Raw genomic sequence first — 6,952 nt, forward strand, 5'->3', positions numbered from 1 at the left:
TGATGTTTTATTGTCATTTCACAAATGAGGAAGCTTAAGAAACTTTCCTGAGGTCACATAGTTATTGGGGCAGAAGTGAGTTTCAAATCCAGCCTTCTTTTTTAACTTTTTTAAAATTGTAGTTGAATTGTTTCTTATTTATAACAGTCTTCACACACTACTTTCAGTCCTTTCCCAATTTTGCTATGAATTTTTTTCTCTTTTTGCCTTTTCTGGGGCTGCTCCCATGGCATATGGAGGTTCCCAGACTAGGGGTTCAATCAGAGCTGCTGGCCTACACCAGAGCCACAGCAATGCAGGATCTGAGCCACATTTGTGACCTACACCACAGCTCATGGCAATGCTGGATCCTTAACCCACTGAGCAAGGCCAGGGATCAAACCTGCAACCTCATGTTTCCTAGTCAGATTTGTTAACCACTGAGCCATGATGGGAACTAATATGAATCTTAGTGAATATAGATGAGGGATCTCACATTTTTGTATCATATAAAATAAAGTCTGCTGTTATTTTTATACAGAAAATTAATCCCAAACCCAAGCCAAGGTATTGGATTCTCTGAATGGACACATAAAAGTCATTAACGACTGTTGTTACTATTGTTGCTTTTTAAGATTTCAGAATGATGCCTACATTTTCTGTTTCAAAATTGATTATTCACACTTATATCTCCAGTCCAAATATATTGTCTGAAAAACTAATAGACATTGAATTAACTTTATTAGATTAAAAGAATGACCTAAGCAAAATATAGCAAGCATAGGGCTGGTGGTCCCACTTGAAGATGAGCACTCTAGCTGCAAATAGTACATAATTTTTAAAACATAAAATGTTAACTCATTGGCAGTGTCCCTCTGCTGGTTCCACAGAACAAGGGGAAGAAGAATAACTTGCTACATTTGAATTTAGGAAGGCTTTCTAAAATCTCCCTGTATAATGTGTCAGTGTATGTCAGAAAGTTGTGGTTATTTACCTATAAAACAATAATCATGAAGATAACATTTAAAGCTGGTTTCTAGAGTGAAGAAACTAGACAATGTTAGGAGATGACAGTCTCTAAAGCTCTCAGATTTGTCTACAGTGATGAGAAATGGTGGTAGCTGTATTATCACAGAGTTTTGGATGAAAGCAATGAGTGCTGCAGGAAGGAGAATGGATGTGAGACACTCCCACCCACACCCCTGTTTCTACAGGAATTAGGAAAGGGTAGAATCTGGGGATGCCACCATTGATGCTGGCAGGGCATCCTCAGATATTGGTGTCTGTCATTCTTTATTTCTTGTTTCAGTCACTTTATTTTTTATTTTGTTTAGTCATTTTTCTATTATTTTTTTATTTAAGGATATTTAGAGTGTCATGTTTATTTCTGCTGTACAGCATAGTGACCCATTCATACACATATATACATTCTTTTTCTCATACTATCTTTCATCATGTTCTATCCCAAGAAACTTGTTATGGTTCTCTGTGCTGTACAGTAGAACTTCATTGCTTATCTATTCTAAATGTAGAATTTTGCATTTACCAACCACAAACTGAAAATACTGGCTTCTCAGTACATAGCACCCATATGATGAGACTATCTTGTTTTATAAAAGAACCATTGTTCTAGTCAATATTTGGTGCCAAAGAGATATTTTCCAACAATGGCCAACTCATTTATTGCCTGGTACAAGATCACTCCTATAGAGATTTCCTTTAACATAACAGGCAGACAAAATCTTTCCAAATTTGTTTCTCTAGTTTTGACCACTTACTTAGGCTCCAAAGTCTTCTTTTAACTGGGCACTTCTCTATGAACATGCCTTTTAACAGTCTGCACATTATGGTTTCTTTGGGAAATCTATCTCCTTCCTCAAAGTTCCAGGTCCATGTTGGAAAGTGAAGCAGCCTATTTTCCTCTGAAATTCCAGGGGAAACTTAAATGATGCCTTGTAAGAATGAACTTGTTTGAAAAATGCCATGAATATTAGAATGAAATTTCTTTACAAAACACAGAGATGTGTTAATAGTTTGCAAAGGAATCCAGAGGCTATGATCAGTGAATTTGGATCATTAGTATAGTTTTAAACAGTGAGAATCTAATAAAGGTCAGTGGAGAGGGAAGTAGAAAGGCACCTCAAAATGTAAAAAAAAAAAAATCTGATTTTAGTTTAATTTGGGGATAAAGGTGTCACTCTCATGTTTCATACCTCTATTTTTTAAACCAAAATGTGCAGTGTGTGTGTGTACATATGTGTGTGTGTTTGCTTGGGATAATGAAAAAAATGTACTTTGGAAAGAAGTTGACAGCTTCAGTTTAAAACTGGCCTTAAAAACGACTAAATAAGATCATCCCGCAAGTGTTCTGTATTTCATTTCCACATTGGATACATGCTTATATCATGGGATTGCCACGTTTTCTTCAGTGGAAAAGGTTATATGTACATGTATGAACACAAAATCCATTGACCTTACCTTTATCATCTTACCTCTAGCATGAGGGAAACTGATAAAGAATACATAATATTCCAGAGTTCCTGTCATGGCCCAGTGGTTAATGAACCCAACTAGCATCCATGAGGATGTGGGTTCCATCCCTGGGCTCACTGAGTGGGTTGGGAATCCTGTGTTGCTGTGAGCTTGGTATAGGTCAAAAATAGCTTGGGTCCAGCATTGTTGTGGTTCCGGCATAGGCTGGTGGCTACAATTTAAACCCTAGCCTGGGAACCTCCATATGCCATGAGTGCAGCCATAAAAAGACAAAAAGACAAAAAAAAGTACATAATATTCCAAAGCAAAGCAAACACCTCCCAATTAGGAAGCAGGGTCTATGTAGTGGTCTGGACTTCAACTTTTTCAGAATTTGGATGTCCAGCTGATCAATTGAGTGTATCACTTCCAGTCTTGAGGTAAAAATAAAGTCACAATTTCCATGAGTATTTAATTCAACAGAGAAAAGGACCAGAAACAGAGAATAATTGGTAAAGTTCCAGAATCAGAGGGAGAAGAGCAATGAAGAGGAGACAAGGGACAACAAACAGGAGGTGACCTGTAATCTAGAAAAAGCACCACTGAAGCTGAAATATAATCTGAGCCACAGCTGCAAACTATGCTGCAGCTGCGGTAAAGCTGGATCCTTTATCCCACTGAACCAGGAGGGGGTTTGAATCAGTACCTATGCAGTGACCCAAACCAATGCAGTCAGATTCTTAACCCATTGAAGCACAGCAGGAACCCCAAAGAGACACTTTTTTTTGTCTTTTTGACATTTCTAGGGCCTCTCCCTTGGCATGTGGAGGTTCCCAGGCTAGGGGTCTAATTGGAGCTATAGCTGCCGGCCTACACCACGGCCACAGCAATGTGGAATCCGAGCTTCATCTGCAACCTACACCACAGCTCATGGCAATGCCAGATCCTTAACCCACTGAGCAAGGCCAGAGATCAAACCTGCAACCTCATGGTTCCTAAACAGATTCGTTAGCCACTGAGCCACAATGGGAACTCTAGAGACATTTTAAATTTAGTCTATGAATCACTCCATCTTGACTATTTCTTCTGGAATTCAAATATTTTTTTTTGTTTTTTTTCTCAAATATATCTGTGATTGAATATAATAATGCATGGACTCTTGACTGGATTGCTTTATACATATTATCATTTTATTTAATGTTTTAAATATAAGTAAATAGTAATTATTGAATACTTCCTAAATGTCAGGAATTATGCTATGCACTTTATTAAAACAATTTAAAAATCATAGCATTAAAAAGAAACAATGGAGAGTCTGGCAATATGGTGGCAGAATAAGAGGACATGCTCACCCTCTCCCACAAACACATCAAAAAAACACATCTACATGTAAAATGATTTGCACAGAATATCAACTGAATCTGGCAGAAGAACTTAAACCTCCAAAAAGGGCAAGAAACTCTTGACAGATCTAGGTAGAACAAAGAAAAAAAGAGAGAGAGAAAGTGAATCAGGATGGGTCTAGCACTCCCATGGGGGAGCTGTGAAGGAGAAAGGGAACCTACACTCTGGGAAGCCACCTAATCAATGTAAAGATCAGCAAAGTTGGAGGGAATTCTGAGAAGCCAAGAAAAGCACAGCAGTAGATCTGAGATCCAAAAAGCAGACTGAGAGATGCACAGGCCATCTGAACCACTGGCCAGACACCACAGACTGAGACATTCAGTGGGGGCTGGGCACTGAGACTTAGGTCAGTCCCAGGGTGCAGGCTGGGGTTGGTGGTGTGGAGATACCTAAGGGACTGCAGAGTTGTGTGCTGCTGGCAGGGGGAGTGGTATGCTAAGGGCTGGGGAGTGGAAAGCCACAGCAGAGGGAACCCAAGAGAACATCTGGACCCACAAGAGAGGCAAGGCACCACTGTTGGGAAGGGGAAAAGAGGAGGGGAAGGCCACCATATAAAACTCCTTGGGCCCCAGTGTGCATGCTTGTCCACAGGATTGCAGAGAGCTGAGTACTCCTTCCTGGTGCCTGCACCCAGCCAGCATGGATCTAGGCCCGCCCATGTAGATCCAGCCCTGCCAGCACCCTTGTGCAATCCTGGTGCCCATGCCCACCCCTCATGGATCTGGCCCACTGGCATCTTTGTGCACTCTCAGCAACCATGCCCCACCCTAACAGAACTGGCCCTGCCAGACCACCATGGACTGTGACAAACTACAGCTTGGCTTCCCTAAATTCACAGAAATGGACAGGTTCTCTAGACAGAAAATCAATAAAGCAACAGAGATCCTAAAGGAAACAATAGAAAAGTTTGATTTAATCGACATTTTCAGGACATGATATCAAAAAAAAAATCAGAATACACATTCTTTTCAAGTGCACATGAAATATTCTCAAGAATTGATCGCATATTGGGGCAGAAAGCTAACCTCAACAAATTTAAGAGTAGAGAAATTATTCCAAGTGTCTTCTCTGACTACAATACATGAAACTAGAAATCAACCACAGGAAAAGAAAGGAGAAAAAAACATATTACATTAAGGCTAAACAACATGCTATTAAAATACCAATGGGCTAATGAGAAAATCAAGAAGGAAATTAAAAAATACACGGAGACAAATGATAATGAAGACACAACCACTCAAAATCAATGAAACACCACAAAAGCAGTGCTCAGAGGGAAGTTCATAGCAATATAGGCCTTCTTCAAAAAAGAAGAAAGATCTCAAATTGACAACTTAAACCACTGCCTAAATGAATTACAAAAAGAACAAACAAAACTTAAGGTCAGCAGAAGGAAGGAAATCATAAATATCAAAGAGGAAATCAATAAAATAGAGATTCAAAAAACAAGAGATGATGTCATTCAAACCAAGAGCTGGTTCTTTGAACAGGTTAACAAAATTGACAAACCTATGGCTAGACTCACCAAGAAGAGGAGAGAAAAAACCCAAATAAGCAAAATAAGAAATGAAAAATGATAAATCACAACTGATACTACAGGAATACAAAAAACCATATGAGAATACTCTAAACAATTATATGCCCACAAATTTGACAACCTAGAAGAAATGGGCAAATTTATAGAGATGTATAGCCTGCCAAAACTGAATCAAGAAGAAATAGATCAACTGAACAGACTGATCACTAGAAATGAAATTGAATGTATCATAAAAACACTCCCTACAAATAAAACTCCAGGACCAGATGGCTTCACAGGTGAATTCTACCACACATTCAAAGAGGAATTTATACCCATCTTCCTTAACCTTTTTCATAAGGTTAAAGAAGAAGGAACACTCCCAAAGATATTCTATGACACCACCATCACCTTAATTCCAAAATCTGACAAAGATACCACCAAAAATAAAACTATAGTCTAATATATTTGATGAATATAGATGCAAAAATTATCAACAAAATTTTAGTCCACCAAATCCAACAACATATAAAAAATATCATATACCATGACCAGGTGATATTCATCCCAGGTTCACAAGGATGGTTCAACATACACATATCAATCAATGTCCTACACCACATTAATAAAAGAAAAGTCAAAAACTACATGATCATCTCAATAGATGCAGACAAAACATTTGACAAATCCAACATCCATTCATGATAAACAATCCTACCAAAGTGGGTATAGAGGAAACATTCCTTAACATAAAGCCTTTATGACAAATACACAGAAAATATTATACTCAAAGGAGAAGAGCGTAAAGCCTTCCCACTAAAATCTGGAAGAAGACAAGGATGCCCACTCTCACCACTATTATTCAACATAGTATTGGAAGTTCTAACCATAGCAATCAGACAAACAAAAGAAATTAGAGGCATCCAAGTAGGAATAGAAGAGGTAAAACTGTCACTGCATGCAGAAGATATGATACTATGTAGAGAAAACCCTAAGGACTCAACCTCAAAAACTACTTGAACTGATCAACAAATTCAGCAAAGTAGCAGGATATAAGATTAACATTCAGAAATCAGTCACATTTCCACATACTAATGATGAAATATTAGAAAACAAATACAAAAATACATTACCTTATAAAATTGCACCCCAAAAAATCAAATACCTGGGAATAAACCTGACCAAGGAGGTAAAGGACTTATATGGAAAGAATTATAAAACATTCATCAAGGAAATTAAAGAAGATGTAAAGAAATGGAAAGATATCCCATGCTCCTGGGTTGGAAAAATCAATATTGTAAAAGTGGCCATACTACCCAATGCAATCAACAGATTCAATGCAATCCCTATCAAATTACCCATGACATTTTTCACAGAACTAGAACTAACAATCCAAAAATTTATATGGAACCACAAAAGACCCAGAATTGCCAAAGCAATTCAGAACAACAAAAACCAAGCAGGGGGCATAACTCTCCCAGACTTCAAAAAATATTACAAAGCCACAGTCATCAAGACAATGTGGCACTGGTACCAAAACAGACAGACAGATCAATGGAACAGAATAGAGAACCCAGAGAT

Source organism: Phacochoerus africanus, chromosome 10, assembly GCF_016906955.1.
Source record: "Phacochoerus africanus isolate WHEZ1 chromosome 10, ROS_Pafr_v1, whole genome shotgun sequence".
In the NCBI taxonomy this organism is placed as follows: Eukaryota; Metazoa; Chordata; class Mammalia; order Artiodactyla; family Suidae; genus Phacochoerus; species Phacochoerus africanus.